This window comes from Carica papaya, chromosome 5 (genome assembly GCF_054855325.1).
Source record: "Carica papaya isolate Zhongbai chromosome 5, ASM5485532v1, whole genome shotgun sequence".
Taxonomy (NCBI): domain Eukaryota; kingdom Viridiplantae; phylum Streptophyta; class Magnoliopsida; order Brassicales; family Caricaceae; genus Carica; species Carica papaya.
The window spans coordinates 29,758,665-29,779,174 of NC_142313.1; the positions used below are offsets into that span (position 1 = coordinate 29,758,665).

General features: G+C 46.5%; 3 non-coding genes and 37 pseudogenes across 3 annotated transcripts; 17 read left to right on the top strand and 23 right to left on the bottom strand.

Moving 5' to 3' along the window:
- Positions 1-98: 98 nt before the first annotated feature.
- Positions 99-217, bottom strand: LOC148261466 (5S ribosomal RNA; annotated as a pseudogene).
- Positions 218-409: 192 nt separating this feature from the next.
- LOC148261467 (5S ribosomal RNA) lies at positions 410-528 on the bottom strand (annotated as a pseudogene).
- Positions 529-734: 206 nt separating this feature from the next.
- Positions 735-853, bottom strand: LOC148261468 (5S ribosomal RNA; annotated as a pseudogene).
- A 205-nt stretch (positions 854-1,058) lies between these two features.
- On the bottom strand, positions 1,059-1,177 carry LOC148261469 (5S ribosomal RNA; annotated as a pseudogene).
- A 205-nt stretch (positions 1,178-1,382) lies between these two features.
- LOC148261470 (5S ribosomal RNA) lies at positions 1,383-1,501 on the bottom strand (annotated as a pseudogene).
- Positions 1,502-2,060: 559 nt separating this feature from the next.
- On the bottom strand, positions 2,061-2,179 carry LOC148261471 (5S ribosomal RNA; annotated as a pseudogene).
- Positions 2,180-2,388: 209 nt separating this feature from the next.
- LOC148261472 (5S ribosomal RNA) lies at positions 2,389-2,507 on the bottom strand (annotated as a pseudogene).
- Positions 2,508-2,711: 204 nt separating this feature from the next.
- On the bottom strand, positions 2,712-2,829 carry LOC148261473 (5S ribosomal RNA; annotated as a pseudogene).
- A 561-nt stretch (positions 2,830-3,390) lies between these two features.
- LOC148261474 (5S ribosomal RNA) lies at positions 3,391-3,509 on the bottom strand (annotated as a pseudogene).
- A 205-nt stretch (positions 3,510-3,714) lies between these two features.
- LOC148261475 (5S ribosomal RNA) lies at positions 3,715-3,833 on the bottom strand (annotated as a pseudogene).
- A 560-nt stretch (positions 3,834-4,393) lies between these two features.
- Positions 4,394-4,512, bottom strand: LOC148261476 (5S ribosomal RNA; annotated as a pseudogene).
- Positions 4,513-4,716: 204 nt separating this feature from the next.
- Positions 4,717-4,834, bottom strand: LOC148261477 (5S ribosomal RNA; annotated as a pseudogene).
- Positions 4,835-5,393: 559 nt separating this feature from the next.
- Positions 5,394-5,512, bottom strand: LOC148261478 (5S ribosomal RNA; annotated as a pseudogene).
- Positions 5,513-6,394: 882 nt separating this feature from the next.
- On the bottom strand, positions 6,395-6,513 carry LOC148261479 (5S ribosomal RNA; annotated as a pseudogene).
- A 206-nt stretch (positions 6,514-6,719) lies between these two features.
- LOC148261480 (5S ribosomal RNA) lies at positions 6,720-6,838 on the bottom strand (annotated as a pseudogene).
- A 563-nt stretch (positions 6,839-7,401) lies between these two features.
- Positions 7,402-7,520, bottom strand: LOC148261481 (5S ribosomal RNA; annotated as a pseudogene).
- Positions 7,521-8,082: 562 nt separating this feature from the next.
- Positions 8,083-8,201, bottom strand: LOC148261482 (5S ribosomal RNA; annotated as a pseudogene).
- A 209-nt stretch (positions 8,202-8,410) lies between these two features.
- On the bottom strand, positions 8,411-8,529 carry LOC148261483 (5S ribosomal RNA; annotated as a pseudogene).
- Positions 8,530-8,733: 204 nt separating this feature from the next.
- On the bottom strand, positions 8,734-8,851 carry LOC148261484 (5S ribosomal RNA; annotated as a pseudogene).
- Positions 8,852-9,412: 561 nt separating this feature from the next.
- On the bottom strand, positions 9,413-9,531 carry LOC148261485 (5S ribosomal RNA; annotated as a pseudogene).
- Positions 9,532-9,733: 202 nt separating this feature from the next.
- LOC148261486 (5S ribosomal RNA) lies at positions 9,734-9,852 on the bottom strand. The gene has a single exon (XR_015820609.1). It is a non-coding gene; the product is annotated as a 5S ribosomal RNA (ribosomal RNA).
- Positions 9,853-10,407: 555 nt separating this feature from the next.
- LOC148261487 (5S ribosomal RNA) lies at positions 10,408-10,526 on the bottom strand. The gene has a single exon (XR_015820620.1). It is a non-coding gene; the product is annotated as a 5S ribosomal RNA (ribosomal RNA).
- A 662-nt stretch (positions 10,527-11,188) lies between these two features.
- Positions 11,189-11,307, bottom strand: LOC148261488 (5S ribosomal RNA; annotated as a pseudogene).
- Positions 11,308-11,935: 628 nt separating this feature from the next.
- Positions 11,936-12,054, top strand: LOC148261489 (5S ribosomal RNA; annotated as a pseudogene).
- Positions 12,055-12,617: 563 nt separating this feature from the next.
- On the top strand, positions 12,618-12,735 carry LOC148261490 (5S ribosomal RNA; annotated as a pseudogene).
- Positions 12,736-12,939: 204 nt separating this feature from the next.
- Positions 12,940-13,058, top strand: LOC148261491 (5S ribosomal RNA; annotated as a pseudogene).
- A 209-nt stretch (positions 13,059-13,267) lies between these two features.
- Positions 13,268-13,386, top strand: LOC148261492 (5S ribosomal RNA; annotated as a pseudogene).
- Positions 13,387-13,949: 563 nt separating this feature from the next.
- LOC148261493 (5S ribosomal RNA) lies at positions 13,950-14,068 on the top strand (annotated as a pseudogene).
- A 559-nt stretch (positions 14,069-14,627) lies between these two features.
- On the top strand, positions 14,628-14,746 carry LOC148261494 (5S ribosomal RNA; annotated as a pseudogene).
- Positions 14,747-15,017: 271 nt separating this feature from the next.
- On the top strand, positions 15,018-15,136 carry LOC148261495 (5S ribosomal RNA; annotated as a pseudogene).
- A 917-nt stretch (positions 15,137-16,053) lies between these two features.
- Positions 16,054-16,171, top strand: LOC148261496 (5S ribosomal RNA; annotated as a pseudogene).
- A 205-nt stretch (positions 16,172-16,376) lies between these two features.
- LOC148261497 (5S ribosomal RNA) lies at positions 16,377-16,495 on the top strand. Its single transcript, XR_015821037.1, has one exon. It is a non-coding gene; the product is annotated as a 5S ribosomal RNA (ribosomal RNA).
- Positions 16,496-17,055: 560 nt separating this feature from the next.
- On the top strand, positions 17,056-17,174 carry LOC148261498 (5S ribosomal RNA; annotated as a pseudogene).
- A 235-nt stretch (positions 17,175-17,409) lies between these two features.
- Positions 17,410-17,528, top strand: LOC148261499 (5S ribosomal RNA; annotated as a pseudogene).
- An 883-nt stretch (positions 17,529-18,411) lies between these two features.
- Positions 18,412-18,530, top strand: LOC148261500 (5S ribosomal RNA; annotated as a pseudogene).
- Positions 18,531-18,735: 205 nt separating this feature from the next.
- LOC148261501 (5S ribosomal RNA) lies at positions 18,736-18,854 on the top strand (annotated as a pseudogene).
- A 205-nt stretch (positions 18,855-19,059) lies between these two features.
- LOC148261502 (5S ribosomal RNA) lies at positions 19,060-19,178 on the top strand (annotated as a pseudogene).
- A 204-nt stretch (positions 19,179-19,382) lies between these two features.
- On the top strand, positions 19,383-19,501 carry LOC148261503 (5S ribosomal RNA; annotated as a pseudogene).
- Positions 19,502-19,956: 455 nt separating this feature from the next.
- LOC148261504 (5S ribosomal RNA) lies at positions 19,957-20,075 on the top strand (annotated as a pseudogene).
- A 204-nt stretch (positions 20,076-20,279) lies between these two features.
- Positions 20,280-20,398, top strand: LOC148261505 (5S ribosomal RNA; annotated as a pseudogene).
- The last annotated feature ends 112 nt before the right edge of the window (positions 20,399-20,510 follow it).

The following is a 20,510-nucleotide window of genomic DNA, read 5'->3' on the forward strand; positions in this document are numbered from 1 at the left end:
GATTAAAATGCCCCTGCTTCTTGACTCACATTTGCGTATAAACTAGTGGACCCTAGTTCCAGTCGCGCGTAACGTCGAACGACCCATCTGAAAAAAAATTAGTGCGATACGAGGACTTCCTAGGAGGTCACCCATCCGAGTACTACTCTCGCCCAAGTACACTTGACTGCGGAGTTCTGATGGGATCCGGAGCTTTAGTGCTGGTATGATCGCACCTGTTTAATTTCGTGCTGCAAATACATAAACTCCTTCTCCTTTCTTCCCCCTCCCGTCATTTGTTTCCTTGCACCTCCCGTGCTCGTTTTAATATCAAGTAAAATGTTACGACGCCGTGACTCACATTTGCGAATAAACCTGAGGGCCAAAATTCAAGTTGCGCGTAACGTCGAAAGAATCATCTGCAAAAAAATGGGTGCAACACGAGGACTTCCCAAGTGGTCACCCATCCGAGTACTACTCTCGCCCAAGCACACTTAACTGCAGAGTTATGATGGGATCGGTTGCATTAGTGCTGGTATGATCACACGTGTTTAATTTCGCACAGTAAATACATACACTCCTTCTCCTTTCTTCCCCCTCCCGTCATTTATTTCCTTGTGCGTTCACACTTCACCTCTCATTCTCGTTCTAATATCGATTAAAATGCCCCTGCTTCTTGACTCACATTTGCGTATAAACCAGTGGACCCTAGTTCCAGTCGCGCGTAACGTCGAACGACCCGTCTGAAAAAAAAATTAGTGCGACACGAGGACTTCCCAGGAGGTCTCCAATCCGAGTACTACTCTCGCCCAAGCACACTTAACTGCGGAATTCTGATGGGATCCGGTGCATTAGTGCTGGTATGATCGCACCTGATTAATTTCGCGTAGCAAATACATAAACTTATTCCCCTTTCTTCCCCCTCCCGTCATTTGATTCCTTGTGCGTGCACTCTGCATCTCTCTTTCTCGTTCTAATATCAAGTAATATGCCCCGGCACCGTGACTCACCTTTGTAAATGAACCAGCGGTTTATAATTCCATTCGTGCGTAACGTCGAACAACCCATCCGAAAAAAAATAGGTGCAACACGAGGGCTTCCCAAGTGGTCACCCATCCGAGCACTACTCTCGCCCAAGCACACCTAACTGCGGAGTTCTGATGGGATCCGAGGCTTTAGTGCTGGTATGATCGCACCTGTTTAATTTCGCGCTGCAAATACATAAACTCCTTCTCCTTTCTTCCCCCTCCTGTCATTTGTTTCCTTATCCGTTCACACTTCACCTCTCATTCTCGTTCTAATATTGATTAAAATGCCCCTGCTTCTTGACTCACATTTGCGTATAAACCAGCGGATCCTAGTTCCAGACGCGTGTAACATCGAACGACCCGTCTGAAAAAAAATTGGTGCGACACAAGGACTTCCCAGGAGGTCACCCATCCGAGTACTAATCTCGCCCAAGCACACTTCACTGCGGAGTTCTGATGGGATCCAATGCATTAGTGCTGGTATAATCGCACCTGTTTAATTTCGCGCTGCAAATACATAAACTCATTCCCCTTTCTTCCCCCTCCCGTCATTCGTTTCCTTGTGCGTGCACACTGCACCTCCCGTTCTCGTTCTAATATCACGTAAAATGCTACAGCGTCGTGACTCACATTTGCGAATAAACCTTAGGACCATAATTCAAGTGGCGCGTAACGTCGAAAGAATCACCTGCAAAAAAATGGGTGCAACACGAGGACTTCACAAGAAAATGGGTGAAATATAAGGACTTCGCAGGAGGTAACCCATTCTAGTACTACTCTCGCCCAAGCACCCTTACCTGCAGAGTTCTGATAGAATCCGTTGCATTAGTGCTGGTATAATCGCACCTGATTCATTTCGTGCTGAAAATACATACACTCCTTCTCCATCCCTCCCTCTCCCATCAATTGTTTCCTTGTGAGTTCACACTGCACCTCTCCTTCTCGTTCTAATATCGATTAAAATGCCCCTGCTTCTTGACTCACATTTGCGTATAAACCAGCGGAGCCTTGTTCCAGTCGCACGTAAAGTCGAACGACCCGTCTGAAAAAAAATTGGTACGACACGAGGACTTCCCAGGAGGTCACCCATGCGAGTACTACACTCACCCAAGCACACTTAACTGCGGAGTTCTGATGGGATCCGGTGCATTAGTGCTGGTATGATCGCACCTGTTTAATTTCGCGCTACAAATACATAAACTCCTTCTCCATTCTTCCCCCTCCCGTCATTTGTTTCCTTGTGCGTGCGCACTGCACCTCTCGTTCTCGTTCAAATATCAAGTAAAATGCCACGGCGCCGTCACTCACATTTGCGAATAAATCTGCGGACCATAATTAAAGTCGCGCGTAACGTCGAACGGCACATCTGAAAAAAAGAAAATGGGTGCAACACGAGAACTTCCCAGGAGGTAACCCATCATTGTACTACTTTCGCCAAAGCACACTTAACTGCGGAGTTCTGATGGGATCCGGTGCATTCGTGCTGGTGTGACCGCACCTGTTTAATTTCGTGCTGAAAATACATACACTCCTTCTTCCCTCGCCCCCTCCCATCATTTGTTTCCTTGTGCGTTCACACTGCACCTCTCCTTCTCGTTCTAATATCGATTAAAATGCCCCTGATTCTTGACTCACATTTGCGTATAAACCAGTGGACCATAGTTCCGGTCGCGCGTAACGTCGAACGACCCATGTGAAAAAAAATTGTTGCGATACGAGGACTTCCCAAGAGGTCACCCATCCGAGTAGTACTCTCGCCCAAGCACGCTTAACTGCAGAGTTCTGATGGGATCCAGTGCATTAGTGCTGGTATGATGCAACTTGTTTAATTTTGCGCTTTAAATACATACACTCCTTCCCTTTTCTTCATCCTCCCGTCATTTGTTTCCTTGTGCGTGCGCACTGCACCTCCCGTACTCGTTCTAATATCAAGTAAAATGCCACAGCGCCGTGACTCACATTTGCGACTAAACCTGCGGACCATAAATCAAGTCACGCGTAACGTCGAAAGAATCATCTGCAAAAAGATGGGTGCAACACGAGGACCTACCAAGAAAATGGGTGAAATATAAGGACTTCGCAGGAGGTCACCCATCCGAGTACTTTTCTCGCCCAAGCACCCTTAACTGCGGAGTTCTGATAGAATCCGTTGCATTAGTGCTGGTATGATCCCTCATGTTTCATTCTGCACTGCAAATACATACACTCTTTCTCCTCCCATCCCCCCTCCTGTCATTTGTTTCCTTGTGCGTGCACTCTGCATCTCTCTTTCTCGTTCTAATATCAAGTAATATGCCCCAGCACCGTGACTCACCTTTGTAAATGAACCAGCGGTTTATAATTCCATTCGCACGTAACGTCGAACAACACATCCGAGAAAAGAAAGGTGCAACACGAGGGCTTCCCAAGTGGTCACGCATCCGAGTACTACCCTCACCCAAGCACACTTAACTGCGGAGTTCTGATGGGATCCGGAGCTTTAGTGCGGGTATGATCGCACCTGTTTAATTTCGCGCTGCAAATACATACAATCCTTCTCCTTTCTTCCCCCTCCCGTCATTTGTTTCCTTGTGCGTTCACACTTCACCTTTCATTCTCGTTCTAATATCGATTAAAATGCCCCTGCTTCTTGACTCACATTTGCGTATAAACCAGCGGACCCTAGTTCCAGACGAGCGTAACGTCGAACGACCCATCTGAAAAAAAATTGGTGCGACACGAGGACTTCCCAGGAGGTCACCCATCCGAGTACTAATCTCGCCCAAGCAGACTTAACAGCGGAGTTCTGATGGGATCCGGTGCATTAGTGCAGGTATGATCGCACCTGTTTAATTTTGTGCTGCAAATACATAAAATCATTCCCCTTTCTTCCCCCTCCCCTCATTTGTTTCCTTGTGCGTGCGCACTCCACCTCTCGTTCTCGTTCTAATATCAAGTAAAATGCTACAGCCCCGTGACTCACATTTGCGAATAAACTTGAGGACCATAATACAAGTCGCACGTAACGTCGAAAGAATCATCTGCAAAAAAATGGGTGCAACACGAGGACTTCACAAGAAAATGGGTGAAATATAAGGACTTCGCAGGAGGTAACCCTTGCTAGTACTACTCTCGCCCAAGCACTTTTACCTACGGAGTTCTGATAGAATCCGTTGCATTAGTGCTGATATGATCGCACCTATTTCATTTTGCGCTGCAAATACATACACTCCTTCTCCTTTCTTTCCCCTCCTGTCATTTGTTTCCTTGTGCGTGCGCACTGCACCTCTCGTTCTCGTTCAAATATCAAGTAAAATACCACGGTGCCGTGACTCACATTTGCGAATAAATCTGCGGACCATAATTAAAGTCGCGCGTAACGTCGAACGGCACATCTGAAAAAAAAATAGGTGCAACACGAGAACTTCCCAAGAGGTAACCCATCATTGTACTACTTTCGCCAAAGCACACTTAACTGCGGAGTTCTGATGGGATCCGGTGCATTTGTGCTGGTGTGACCGCACCTGTTTAATTTCGTGCTTAAAATACATACACTCCTTCTTCCCTCCCGCCCTCCCATCATTTGTTTCCTTTTCCGTTCACAGTGCACCTCTCCTTCTCGTTCTAATATCGATTAAAATGCCCCTGATTCTTGACTCACATTTACGTATAAACCAGCGGACCATAGTTCCAGTCGCGCGTAACGTCGAACGACTCATCTGAAAAAAAATTGTTGCGATACGAGGACTTCCCAAGAGGTCACCCATCCGAGTTCTACTCTCGCCCAAGAACACTTAACTTCAGAGTTCTGATGGGATCCAGTGCATTAGTGCTGGTATGATGCCACTTATTTAATTTTGCGCCCCAAATACATACACTCCTAATCTTTTCTTCCTCCTCCCGTCATTTGTTTCCTTGTGCGTGCGCACTGCACCTCCCGTACTCGTTCTAATATCAAGTAAAATGCCACGGCGCCGTGACTCACATTTGCGAATAAACCTGCGGACCATAAATCAAGTCACGCGTAACGTCGAAAGAATCATCTGCAAAAAGATGGGTGCAACACGAGGACCTCCCAAGAAAATGGGTGAAATATAAGGACTATGCAGGAGGTCACCCATCCGAGTACTTTTCTCGCCCAAGCACCCTTAACTGCGGAGTTCTGATAGAATCCGTTGCATTAGTGCTGGTATGATCCCTCATGTTTCATTCTTCACTGCAAATAAACACTCTTTCTCCTTCCATCCCCCCTCCCGTCATTTGTTTCCTTGTGCGTGCACCCTGCATCTCTCTTTCTCGTTCTAATATCAAGTAATATGCCCCGGCACCGTGACTCACCTTTGCAAATGAACCAGCGGTTTATAATTCCATTCGCGCGTAACGTCGAACAACCCATCCGAAAAAAAATAGGTGCAACACGTGGGCTTCCCAGGTGGTCACCCATCCGAGTACTACTCTCACCCAAGCACACTTAACTGCGGAGTTCTGATGGGATCCAGAGCTTTAGTGCTGTTATGATCGCACCTTTTTAATTTCGCGCTACAAATACATACACTCCTTCTCCTTTCTTTCCCCTCCCGTCATTTGTTTCCTTGTGCGTTCACACATCACCTCTCATTCTCGTTCTAATTTCGATTAAAATGCCCCTGCTTCTTGACTCACATTTGCGTATAAACCAGCGGACCATAGTTCCAGTCGCGCGTAACGTCGAACGACTCATCTGAAAAAAAATTATTGCGATACGAGGACTTCCCAAGAGGTCACCCATCCGAGTTCTACTCTCGCCCAAGAACACTTGACTGCAGAGTTATGATGGGATCCAGTGCATTAGTGCTGGTATGATGCCACTTGTTTAATTTTGCGCTCCAAATACATACACTCCTAATCTTTTCTTCCTCCTCCCGTCATTTGTTTCCTTGTGCGTGCGCACTGCACCTCCCGTACTCGTTCTAATATCAAGTAAAATGCCACGGCGCCGTGACTCACATTTGCGAATAAATCTGCGGACCATAAATCAAGTCGCGCGTAACGTCGAAAGAATCATCTGCAAAAAGATGGGTGCAACACGAGGACCTCCCAAGAAAATGGGTGAAATATAAGGACTTCGCAGGAGGTCACCCATCCGAGTACTTTTCTCTCCCAAGCACCCTTAACTGCCGAGTTCTGATAGAATCCGTTGCATTAGTGCTGGTATGATCCCTCATGTTTCATTCTGCACTGCAAATACATTCACTCTTTCTCCTTCCATCCTCCCTCCCATCATTTGTTTCCTTGTGCGTGCACTCTGTATCTATCTTTCTTGTCTAATATCAAGTAATATGCCCCGGCACCGTGACTCACCTTTGCAAATGAACCAGCGGTTTATAATTCTATCGCGCGTAACGTCGAACAACCCATCCGAAAAAAAATAGTTGCAACACGAGGGCTTCCCAAGTGGTCACCCATCCGAGTACTACTCTCGCCCAAGCAAACTTAACTGCAGAATTCTGATGGGATTCGGAGCTTTAGTGCTGGTATGATCGCACCTGTTTAATTTCGCGCTACAAATACATACACTCCTTCTCCTTTCTTCCCCCTCCCGTCATTTGTTTCCTTGTGCATTCACACTTCACCTCTCATTCTCGTTCTAATATCGATTAAAATGCCCCTACTTCATGACTCACATTTGCGTATAAACCAGCGGACCCTAGTTCCAGACGCGCGTAACGTCGAACGACCCGTCTGAAAAAAAAATTAGTGCGACACGAGGACTTCACAGGAGGTCACCCATCCGAGTACTAATCTCGCCCAAGCACACTTAACTGCGGAGTTCTGATGGGATCAGGTGCATTAGTGCTGGTATGATCGCAACTGTTTAATTTTGCGCTGCAAATACATAAACTCATTCCCCTTTCTTCCCCCTCCCGTCATTTGTTTCCTTGTGCGTGCGCACTGCACCTCTCGTTCTCGTTCAAATATCAAGTAAAATGCTATGGCGCCGTGACTCACATTTGCGAATAAATCTGCGGACCATTATTAAAGTCGCGCGTAACGTCGAACGGCACATCTGAAAAAAAGAAAATGGGTGCAACACGAGGACTTCGCAAGAAAATGGGTGAAATATAAGGACTTCGCAGGAGGTAACCCATGCTAGTACTACTCTCGCCCAAGCACCCTTAGCTACGGAGTTCTGATAGAATCCGTTCCATTAGTGCTGGTATGATCGCACCTGTTTCATTTCGTGCCGAAAATACATACACTCCTTCTCCTTCCCTCCCCCTCCCATCAATTGTTTCCTTGTGCGTTCACACTGCACCTCGCCTTCTCGTTCTAATATCGATTAAAATGCCCCTGCTTCTTGACTCACATTTACGTATAAACCAGCGGACACCAGTTCCAGTCGCGCATAACGTCGAACGACCCGTCTAAAAAAAAATTGGTGCGACACGAGGACTTCCCAGGAGGTCACCCATTCGAGTACTACTCTCGCCTAAGCACACTTAACTGCGGAGTTATGATGGGATCCGGTGCGTAAGTGGTGGTATGATTGCATCCGTTTAATTCTGCGCTGCAAATACATAAAATCCTTCTCCTTTCTTCCCCCTCCCGTCAATTGTTTCCTTGTGCGTGCGCACTGCACCTCCCGTGCTCGTTCTAATATAAAGTAAAATGCTACGGTGCCGTGACTCACATTTACGAATAAACCTGAGGACCATAATTCAAGTCGCGCGTATCGTCGAAAGAATCATCTGCAAAAAAATGTGTGCAACACGAGGACTTCCTAAGAAAATGGGTGAAATATAAGGACTTCGCAGGAGGTAACCCATCCTAGTGCTACTCTCGCCCAAACACCCTTAACTTGCGGAGTTCTGATAGAATCCGTTGCATTGGTGCTGGTATGATTGCTCATGTTTCATTCTGCGCTGCAAATGCATACACTTTTTCTCCCTCCATCCCCCCTCCCGTCATTTGTTTCCTTGTGCGTGAACTCTGCATCTCTCCTTCTCGTTCTAATATCGATTAAAATGCCCCTGCTTCTTGACTCACATTTGCGTATAAACCAGTGGAGCCTAGTTCCAGTCGCGCGTAACGTCGAACGACCCATCTGAAAAAAAAAATAGTGCGTCACGAGGACTTCCCAGGAGGTCACCCATTTGAGTACTACTCTCGCCCAAGCACACTTAACTGCGGAGTTCTAATGGGATCCGGTGCATTAGTGCTGGTATGATCGCACCTGTTTAATTTCGCACTGCAAATACATAAATTCCTTCTCCTTTCTTCCCCCTCTCGTCATTTGTTCCCTTGTGCGTGCGCACTGCACCTCTCGTTCTCGTTCAAATATCAAGTAAAATGCCACGGCGCCGTGACTTACATTTGCGAATAAATCTGCGGACCATAATTAAAGTCGCGCGTAACGTCGAATGGCACGTTTGAAAAAAAGAAAATGGGTGCAAAACGAGAACTTCCCAGGAGGTAACCCATCATTGTACTACTTTCGCCAAAGCACACTTAACTGCGGAGTTCTGATGGGATCCGGTGCATTTGTGCTGGTGTGACCGCACCTGTTTAATTTCGTGCTGAAAATACATACACTCCTTATTCCCTCCCCCCCTCCCATCATTTGTTTGCTTGTGTGTTCACACTGCACCTCTCCTTCTCGTTCTAACATCGATTAAAATGCCCCTGATTCTTGACTAACATTTGCATATAAACCAGCGGACCATAGTTCCAGTCGCGCGTAACGTCGAACGATCCATCTGAAAAGAAATTGTTGCGATACGAGGACTTCCCAAGAGGTCACCCATCCGAGTACTACTCTCGCCCAAGCACACTTAACTGCAGGGTTCTGATGGGATCCAGTGCATTAGCGCTAGTATGATGCCACTTCTTCAATTTTGCGCTTCAAATACATACACTCCTTCTCTTTTCTTCCACATCCCGTCATTTGTTTCCTTGTGCGTGCGCACTGCACCTCCCGTACTCGTTCTACTATCAAGTAAAATGCCACGGCGCCGTGACTCACATTTGTGAATAAACCTGCGGACCATAAATCAAGTCGCGCGTAACGTCGAAAGAATCATCTGCAAAAAGATGGGTGCAACACGAGGACCTCCCAAGAAAATGGGTGAAATATAAGGACTTCGCAGGAGGTCACCGATCCGAGTTCTTTTCTCGCCCAAGCACCCTTAACTGCGGAATTCTGATAGAATCCGTTGCATTAGTGCTGGTATGATCCCTCATGCTTCATTCTCAACTGCAAATACAAACACTTTTTCTCCTTCCATCCCCCGTCCCGTCATTTGTTTCCTTATGCGTGCGCACTGCACCTCTCGTTCTCGTTCAAATATCAAGTAAAATGCCACGGCGCCGTGACTCACCTTTGCAAATGAACCAGCGGTTTAGAATTCCATTCGCGCGTAACGTCGAACAACCCATCTGAAAAAAAATAGGTGCAACACGAGGGCTTCCCAGGTGGTCACCGATTCGAGTACTACTCTCACCCAAGCACACTTAACTGCGGAGTTCTAATGGGATCCGGGGCTGTAGTGCTGGTATGATCGCACCTGTTTAATTTCGCGCTGTAAATACATACACTACTCCTTTCTTCCCGCTCCCGTCATTTGTTTCCTTATGCGTTCACACTTCACCTCTCATTCTCATTCTAATATCGATTAAAATGCCCCTGCTTCTTGACTCACATTTGCGTATAAACCAGCGGACCCTAGTTCCAGACGTGCGTAACGTCAAACAACCCGTCTGAAAAAAAATTGGTGCGACACGAGGACTTCCCAGGAGGTCACCCATCCGAGTACTAATCTCGCCCAAGCACACTTAACAGCGGAGTTCTGATGGAATCCGGTGCATTAGTGCTGGTATGATCGCACCTGTTTAATTTTGCGCTGCAAATACATAAACTCATTCCCCTTTCTTCCCCCTCCCATCATTTGTTTCCTTGTGCGTGCGCACTGCACCTCCCGTTCTCGTTCTAATATCAAGTAAAATGCTACAGCACCGTGACTCACATTTGCGAACAAACCTGAGGACCATAATACAAGTCGCGCATAACGTTGAAAGAATCATCTGATAAAAATGGGTGCAACACGAGGACTTCACAAGAAAATGGGTTAAATATAAGGACTTCGCATGAGGTAACCCATGCTAGTACTACTGTCGCCCAAGCACCCTTACCTACGGAGTTCTGATAGAATCCGTTGCATTAGTGCTAGTATGATCGCACCTGTTTCATTTCGCGCTGTAAATACATACACTCCTCCTTTCTTCCCGCTCCCGTCATTTGTTTCCTTATGCGTTCACACTTCACCTCTCATTCTCATTCTAATATCGATTAAAATGCCCCTGCTTCTTGACTCACATTTGCGTATAAACCAGCGGACCCTAGTTCCAGACGTGCGTAACGTCAAACAACCCGTCTGAAAAAAAATTGTTGCGACACGAGGACTTCCCAGGAGGTCACCCATCCGAGTACTAATCTCGCCCAAGCACACTTAACAGCGGAGTTCTGATGGGATCCGGTGCATTAGTGCTGGTATGATCGCACCTGTTTAATTTTGCGCTGCAAATACATAAACTCATTCCCCTTTCTTCCCCCTCCCATCATTTGTTTCCTTGTGCGTGCGCACTGCACCTCCCGTTCTCGTTCTAATATCAAGTAAAATGCTACAGCACCGTGACTCACATTTGCGAACAAACCTGAGGACCATAATACAAGTCGCGCATAACGTTGAAAGAATCATCTGATAAAAATGGGTGCAACACGAGGACTTCACAAGAAAATGGGTTAAATATAAGGACTTCGCATGAGGTAACCCATGCTAGTACTACTGTCGCCCAAGCACCCTTACCTACGGAGTTCTGATAGAATCCGTTGCATTAGTGCTAGTATGATCGCACCTGTTTCATTTGGTGCTGAAAATACATACACTCCTTCTCCTTCCCTCCCCCTCCCATCAATTGTTTCCTTGTGCGTTCACACTGCACCTCTCCTTCTCGTTCTAATATCGATTAAAATGCCCCTGCTTCTTGACTCACATTTGCGTATAAACCAACGGACTCTAGTTCCAATCGCGTGTTCACACTGTATCTCTCCTTCTCGTTCTAATATCCATTAAAAATGCCCCTGCTTATTGACTCACATTTGCGTATAAACCAGCAGACCCAAGTTCTAGTCGCGCGTAACGTTGAACGACCCGTCTGAAAAAAAATTGGTGCGACACGAGGACTTCCCAGGAGGTCACCCATCCGAGTACTACTCTCGCCCAAGCACACTTAACTGCAGAGTTATGATGGGATCCGGTGCATTAGTGCTGGTATGATCGCACCCGTTTAATTCCGCGCAGCAAATACATAAACTCCTTCTCCTTTCTTCCCCCTCCCGTCATTTGTTTCCTTGTGCGTGCGCACTGCACCTCCCGTACTCGTTCTAATATCAAGTAAAATGCTACGGTGCCGTGACTAACATTTGCTAATAAACCTGAGGACCATAATTCAAGTCGCGCGTAACGTCGAAAGAATCATCTGCAAAAAAATGGGTGCAACACGAGGACTTCCTAAGAAAATGGGTGAAATATAAGGACTTCGCAGGAGGTCACCCATCCTAGAGCTACTCTCGCCCAAGCACCCTTAACTTGCGGAGTTCTGATAGAATCCGTTGCATTAGTGCTGGTATGATTGCTCATGTTTCATTCTGCGCTGCAAATACATACACTTTTTCTCCCTCCATCCCCCCTCCCGTCATTTGTTTCCTTTTGCGTGCACTCTGCATCTCTCCTTCTCGTTCTAATATCAAGTAAAATGCCCTGGCATCGTGACTCACCTTTGCAAATGAACCAGCAGCTTATAATCGATATTAGAACGAGAATGAGAGGTGAAGCGTGAACGCACAAGGAAACAAATGACGGGAGGGGGAAGAAAGGAGAAGGAGTGTATGTATTTGCAGCGCGAAATTAAACAGGTGCGATCATACCAGCACTAAAGCTCCGGATCCCATCAGAACTCCGCAGTTAAGTGTGCTTGGGCTAGAGTAGTACTCGGATGGGTGACCACTTGGGAAGCCCTCGTGCTGCACCTATTTTTTCCAACGGATGTGTTGTTAGACGTTATGCGCGAATGGAATTATAAACTGTTGGTTCATTTGCAAAGGTGAGTTACGGTGCCGGGGCATATTACTTGATATTAGAACTAGAAAGAGAGATGCAGAGTGCACGCACAAGGAAACAAATGACGGGAGGGGGGATGGAAGGAGAAAGAGTGTATGTATTTGCAGTGCAGAATGAAACATGAGGGATCATACCAGCACTAATGCAACGGATTCTATCACAACTCCGCAGTTAAGGGTGTTTGGGCGAGAAAAGTACTCGGATGGGTGACCTCCTGCGAAGTCCTTATATTTCACCCATCTTCTTGGGAGGTCCTCGTGTTGCACCCACCTTTCTGCAGATGATTCTTTCGACGTTACGCGCGACTTGATTTATGGTCCGCAGGTTTATTCGCAAATGTGAGTCACGGCGCCGTGGCATTTTACTTGATATTAGAACGAGTATGGGAGGTGCAGTGCGCACGCACAAGGAAACAAATGACGGGAGGAGGAAGAAAAGATTAGGAGTGTATGTATTTGAAGCGCAAAATTAAACAAGTGGCATCATACCAGCACTAATGCACTGGATCCCATCAGAACTCTGCAGTTAAGTGTGCTTGGGCGAGAGTAGTACTCGGATGGGTGACCTCTTGAGAAGTCCTCGTATCGCAACCATTTTTTTTCAGATAGGTCGTTCGACATTACGCGCGACTGGAACTATGGTCCGCTGGTTTATACGCAAATGTGAGTCAAGAATCAGGGGCATTTTAATTGATATTAGAACGAGAAGGAGAGGTGCAATGTGAACACAAAAGGAAACAAATGATGGGAGGGCGGGAGGGAAGAAGGAGTGTATGTATTTTCAGCACGAAATTAAACAGGTGCGGTCACACCAGCACAAATGGACCGGATTCCATCAGAACTCCGCAGTTAAGTGTGCATTGTCGAAAGTAGTACAATGATGGGTTACCTCATGGGAAGTTCTCGTGTTGCACCCATTTTCTTTTTTTCAGATGTGCCGTTCGACGTTACGCGCGACTTTAATTATGGTCCGCAGATTTATTCGCAAATGTGAGTCACGGCGCCGTGACATTTTACTCGATATTTGAACGAGAATGAGAGGTTTAGTGCGCACGCACAAGGAAACAAATGACGAAAGGGGGAAAAAAGGAGAAGGAGTTTATGTATTTGTAGCGCAAAATTAAACAGGTGTGATCATACGAGCACTAATGCACCGGATCCCATCAGAACTCCGCAATTAAGTGTGCTTGGGCGAGAGTAGTACTCTGATGGGTGACCTCCTGGGAATTCCTTGTGTTGCACTAATTTTTTTTTCAGACGGGTCGTTCGACGTTACGCGCGACTGGAACTAGAACCCACTGGTTTATACGTAAATGTGAGTCAAGAAGAATGGGCATTTTAATCGATATTAAAACGAGAAGGAGAGATGCAGAGTGCACGCACAAGGAAACAAATGACGGGATGGGGGATGGAGGGAGAAAAAGTGTATGTATTTGCAGCGCAAAATGAAACAGGAGCAATCATATCAGCACCAATGCAACGGATTCTATCAGAACGCCCGCAAGTTAAGGGTGCTTGGGCGAGAGTAGCACTAGGATTGGTGACCTCCTGCGAAGTCCTTATATTTCACCCATTTTCTTAGGAAGTCCTCGTGTTGCACCCATTTTTTTGCAGATGATTCTTTCGACGATACTCGCGACTTGAATTATAGTCCTCAGGTTTATTCGCAAATGTGAGTCACGGCACCGTAGCATTTTACTTGATATAAGAACGAGCACGGGAGGTGCAGTGCGCACGCACAAGGAAACAAATGACGGCAGGGGGAAGAAAGGAGAAGGAGTTTATGTATTTGCAGCGCGAAATTAAACAGGTGCGATCATACCAGCACTAATGCACCGGATCCCATCAGAACTCCGCAGTCAAGTGTGCTTGTGCGAGAGTAGTACTCGGATAGGTGACCTCCTGGGAAGTCCTCGTATCGCACCAATTTTTTTTCAGACAGGTCGTTCGACGCTACGCGCGACTGGAACTAGGGTCCGCTGGTTTATACACAAATGTGAGTCAAGAAGCAGGGGCATTTTAATCGATATTAGAACGAGAAGGAGAGGTGCAGTGTGAACGCACAAGGAAACAATTGATGGAAGGGGGAGGAAAGGAGAAGGAGTGTATGTATTTTCAGCACGAAATGAAACAGGTGCGATCATACCAGCACTAATGCAACGGATTCTATCAGAACTCCGTAGGTAAGGGTGCTTGGGCGAGAGTAGTACTAGCATGGGTTACCTCCTGCAAAGTCCTTATATTTGACCCATTTTCTTGTGAAGTCCTCGTGTTGCACCCATTTTTTTGCAGATGATTCTTTCGACGTTACGCGCGACTTGAATTATGGTCCTCAGGTTTATTGGCAAATGTGAGTCACGGCGCTGTAGCATTTTACTTGATATTAGAACGAGCACGGGAGGTGCAGTGCTCACGCACAAGGAAACAAATGGCTGGAGGGGGAAGAAAGGAGAATGAGTTTATGTATTTGCAGCGCCAAATTAAACAGGCGCGATCATAACAGCACTAATGCACCGGATCCCATCAGAACTCCGTAGTTAAGTGTGCTTGGGCGAGATTAGTACTCGGATGGGTGACCTCCTTGGAAGTCCTCGTGTCGCACCAATTTTTTTTCAAACGGGTCGTTCGACGTTACGCGCTTCTGGAACTAGGGTCCGCTGGTTTATACGCAAATGTGAGTCAAGAAGTAGGGGCATTTTAATCGATATTAGAACAAGAATGAGAGGTGAAGTAGTTAAGTGTGAGTCACGACACTGTGGCATTTTACTTGATATTTGAATGAGAACGAGAGGTGCAGTGCGCACGCACAAGGAAACAAATGACGGGAGGGGGAATAAAGGAGAAGGAGTTTATGTATTTGCAGCGCGAAATTAAACTGGTGCGATCATACCAGCACTAATGCACCGGATCCCATCAGAACTCCGCAAATAAGTGTGCTTGGGCGAAAGTAGTACTCGGATGGGTGACCTCTTAGGAAGTCCTCGTGTCGCACTAATTTTTTTTTTCAGACGGGTCGTTCGACTTTACGCGCGACTGGAACTAGGGTCCACTGGTTTATACGCAAATGTGAGTCAAGAAGCAGGAGCATTTTAATCGATATTAGAACGAGAAGGAGAGATGCAGAGTGCACGCACAAGGAAACAAATGACGGGAGGGGTGATGGAGGGAGAAAAAGTGTATGTATTTGCAGCGCAGAATGGAACATGAGCAATCATACCAGCACCAATGCAACGGATTCTATCAGAACTCCGCAAGTTAGGGGTGCTTGGGCGAGAGTAGCACTATGATGGGTGACCTCCTGCGAAGTCCTTATATTTCACCCATTTTCTTAGGAAGTCCTCGTGTTGCACCCATTTTTTTGCAGATGATTCTTTCGACGATATGCGCGACTTGAATTATGGTCCTCAGGTTTATTCGCAAATGTGAGTCAAGAAGCAGGGGCATATTAATCGATATTAGAACGAGAAAAAGAGGTGCAGTGTGAACGCACAAGGAAACAAATGATGGGAGGGGGGGGGAAGGAGAAGGAGTGTATGTATTTTCAGCACGAAATGAAACAGGTGCTATCATACCAGCACTAATGCAACAGATTCTATCAGAACTCCGTAGGTAAGGGTGCTTGGGCGAGAGTAGTACTAGCATGGGTTACCTCCTGCGAAGTCCTTATATTTCACCCATTTTCTTGTGAAGTCCTCGTGTCGCACCAATTTTTTTTCAGACGGGTCGTTCGACGTTACGGGCGTCTAGAACTAGGGTCCGCTGGTTTATACGCAAATGTGAGTCAAGAAGCAGGGGCATTTTAATCGATATTAGAACGAGAATGAGAGGTGAAGTGTGAACGCACAAGGAAACAAGTGACGGGAGGGGGAAGAAAGGAGAAGGAGTGTATGTATTTGCAGCGCGAAACTAAACAGGTGCGATCATACCAGCACTAAAGCCCCGGATCCCATCAGAACTCCGCAGTTAAGTGTGCTTAGCGAGATTAGTACTCGGATGGTTGACCTCCTGGGAAGTCCTCGTGTCGCACCAATTTTTTTTCTGACGGGTCGTTCGACGTTACGCACGTCTGGAACTACGGTCCGCTGGTTTATACGCAAATATGAGTCGAGAAGCAGGGGAATTTTATTCGAAATTAGAACGAGAATGAGAGGTAAAGTGTGAACGCACAAGGAAACAAATGACGGGAGGGGGAAGAAAGGAGAAGGAGTGTATGTATTTGTAGCGCAAAATTAAACAGGTGCGATCATACCAGCACTAAAGCTCTGGATCCCATCAGAACTCCGCAGTTAATTGTGCTTGGGCGAGGGTAGTACTTGGATGGGTGACCACTTGGGAAGCCCTCGTGTTGCACCTATTTTTTTTCGAATTCGTTGTTCAACGTTACGCGCGAATGAAATTATAAACCGCTGGTTCATTTGCAAAAATGAGTCATGGTGCCGGGGAATATTACTTGATATTAGAACGAGAAAGAGAGATGCAGAGTGCATGCACAAGAAAACAAATGACGGGAGGGGGGATGGGAGGAGAAAGAGTGTATGTATTTGCAGTGCAGAATGAAACATGAGGGATCATACCAGCACTAATGCAACGGATTCTATCAGAACTCCGCAGTTAAGGGTGCTTGGGCGAGAAAAGTACTCGGATGGGTGACCTCCTGCGAAGTCCTTATATTTCACCCATTTTCTTGGGAGGTCCTCGTGTTGCACCCATCTTTTTGCAGATGATTCTTTCGACGTTATGCGCGACTTGATTTATGGTCCGCAGGTTTATTCGCAAATGTGAGTCACGGCGCCGTGGCATTTTACTCTATATTAGAACGAGTACGGGAGGTGCAGTGCGCACGCACAAGGAAACAAATTACGGGAGGAGGAAGAAAAGAGAAGGAGTGTATGTATTTGAAGCGCAAAATTAAACAAGTGGCATCATACCAGCACTAATGCACTGGATCCCATCAGAACTCTGTAGTTAAGTGTGCTTGGGCGAGAGTAGTACTAGGATGGGTGACCTCCTGCGAAGTCCTTATATTTCATCCATTTTCTTAGGAAGTCCTCGTGTTGTACCTTTTTTTTTGCAGATGATTCTTTCGACGATACGCGCGACTTGAATTATGGTCCTCAGGTTTATTCGCAAATGTGAGTCACGGCACCGTAGCATTTTACTTGACATTAGAACGAGCACGGGAGGTGCAGTGCGCACGCACAAGGAAACAAATGACGGGAGGGGGAAGAAAGGAGAAGGAGTTTATGTATCTGCAGCGCGAAATTAAACGGGTGCGATCATACCAGCACTAATGCACCGGATCCCATCAGAACTCCGCAGTTAAGTGAGTTTGGGCGAGAGTAGTACTCGGATTGGTGACCTCCTGGGAAGTCCTCGTATCGCACCAATTTTATTTCAGACGGGTCGTTCGACGTTACGCGCGACTGGAACTAGGGTCCACTGGTTTATACGCAAATGTGAGTCAAGAAGCAGGGGCATCTTAATCCATATTAGAACGAGAAGGAGAGGTGCAGTGTGAACGCACAAGGAAATAATTGATGGGAGGGGGAGGGAAGGAGAAGGAGTGTATTTATTTTCAGCACGAAATGAAACAGGTGTGATCATAGCAGCACTAATGCAACGGATTCTATCAGAACTCCGTAGGTAAGGGTGCTTGGGGGAGAGTAGTACTAGCATGGGTTACCTCCTGCGAAGTCCTTATATTTCACCCATTTTCTTGTGAAGTCCTCGTGTAACACCCACTTTTTTGCAGATGATTCTTTCAACGTTAAGCGCGACTTGAATTATGGTCCTCAGGATTATTCGTAAATGTGAGTCACGGCGCTGTAGCATTTTACTTGATATTAGAACAAGAACGGGAGGTGCAGTGCGCACGCACAAGGAAACAAATGACGGGAGGGGGAAGAAAGGGGAATGAGTTTATGTATTTGCAGCCCGAAATTAAACAGGTGCGATCATACCAGCACTAATGCAGCGAATCCCATCATAAATCTGCAGTGAAGTTTGCTTGGGGGAGATTAGTACTCGGATGGGTGACCTCCTAGGAAGTCCTCGTGTCACACCAATTTTTTTTCAGACATGTCATTCGACGTTACGCGCGTCTGGAACTAGGGTCCGCTGGTTTATACGCAAATGTGAGTCAAGAAGCAGGGGCATTTTAATCGATATTAGAATGAGAATGAGAGGTGAAGTGTGAACGCACAAGGAAACAAATGACGGGAGGGGGAAGAAAGGAGAAGGAGTGTATGTATTTGCAGCGCGAAATTAAACAGGTGCGATCTTACCAGCACTAAAGCCTCGGATCCCATCAGAACTCCGCAGTTAGGTGTGCTTGGGCGAGAGTAGTACTCGGATGGGTGACCACTTGGGAAGCCCTCGTCTTGCACCTATTTTTTTTCGGATGGGTTGTTCGATGTTAGGTGCGAATGAAATTATAAACTGCTGGTTCATTTGCAAAGGTGAGTCACGGTGCCGGGGCATATTACTTGATATTAGAACGAGAAAGAGAGATGCAGAGTGCACACACAAGGAAACAAATGCCGGGAGGGGGAAGAAAGGAGAAGGAGTTTATGTATTTGCAGCGCGAAATTAATCAGTTGCGATCATACCAGCACTAATGCAACAGATCCCATCATAACTCCGCAGTTAAGTGTGCTTGGGCGAGAGTAGTACTCGGATGGGTGACCACTTGGGAAGTCCTCATGTTGCACCCATTTTTTTGCAGATGATTCTTTCCACGTTACGTGCGACTTGAATTATGGTCCTCAGGTTTATTCGCAAATGTGAGTCACAGCGGTGTAGCATTTTACTTGATATTAGAACGAGAATGGGAGGTGCAGTGCGCACGCACAATGAAACAAATGACAGGAGGGGGAAGAAAGGGGAATGAGTTTATGTATTTGCAGCGCAAAATTAAACAGGTGCGATCATACCAGCACTAATGCACCGGATCCCATCAGAACTCCGAAGTGAAGTGTGCTTGGGCGAGAGTAGTACTCGGATGTGTGACCTCTTGGGAAGTCCTCGTATCGTAACAATTTTTTTTCAGAGGGGTCGTTCAACGTTACGCGCGACTGGAACTATGGTCCGCTGGTTTATACGCAAATGTAAGTCGAGAATCAGGGGCATTTTAATTGATATTAGAACGAGAAGGAGATGTGCAGTGTGAACGCACAAGGAAACAAATGATGGGAGGGGGGTAGGGAAGAAGGAGTGTATGTATTTTCAGCACGAAATTAAACAGGTGCGGTCACACCAGCACAAATGCACCGGATCCCATCATAACTCCGCAGTTAAGTGTGCTTTGGCGAAAGTAGTACAATGATGGGTTACCTCATGGGAAGTTCTCGTGTTGCACCCATTTTCTTTTTTTCAAATGTGCCGTTCGACGTTACGCGCGACTTTAATTATGGTCCGCAGATTTATTCGCAAATGTGAGTCACGGCGCCGTGGTATTTTACTTGATATTTGAACGAGAACGTGAGGTGCAGTGCGCACGCACAAGGAAATAAATGACGGGTGCTTGGGCGAGAGTAGCACTAGGATGGGTGACTTCCTGCGAAGTCCTTATATTTCACCCATTTTCTTAAGAAGTCCTCGTGTTGTACCTTTTTTTTTGCAGATGATTCTTTCGACGATACGCGCGACTTGAATTATGGTCCACAGGTTTATTCGCAAATGTGAGTCACGGCACCGTAGCATTTTACTTGACATTAGAACGAGCACAGGAGGTGCAGTGCGCACGCACAAGGAAACAAATGACGGGAGGGGGAAGAAAGGAGAAGGAGTTTATGTATCTGCAGCGCGAAATTAAACGGGTGCGATCATACCAGCACTAATGCACCGGATCCCATCAGAACTCCGCAGTTAAGTGAGTTTGGGCGAGAGTAGTACTCGGATGGGTGACCTCCTGGGAAGTCTTCGTGTCGCACCAATTTTATTTCAAACGGGTCGTTCGACGTTACACGCGACTGGAACTAGAGTCCACTGGTTTATACGCAAATGTGAGTCAAGAATCAGGGGCATTTTAATCGATATTAGAACGAGAAGGAGAGGTGCAGTGTGAACGCACAAGGAAACAAATGATGGGAGGGGGGGAGGGAAGAAGGAGTGTATGTATTTTCAGCACGAAATTAAACAGGTGCGGTCACACCAGCACAAAAGCACCGGATCCCATCAGAACTCCGTAGTTAAGTGTGCTTTGGCGAACGTAGTACAATGATGGGTTACCTCCTGGGAAGTTATCGTGTTGCACCCATTTTTTTTTTTCAAATGTGCCGTTCGACGTTACGCGCGACTTGAATTATGGTCCTCAGGTTTATTCGCAAATGTGAGTCACGGCGCCGTGGTATTTTACTTGATATTAGAAC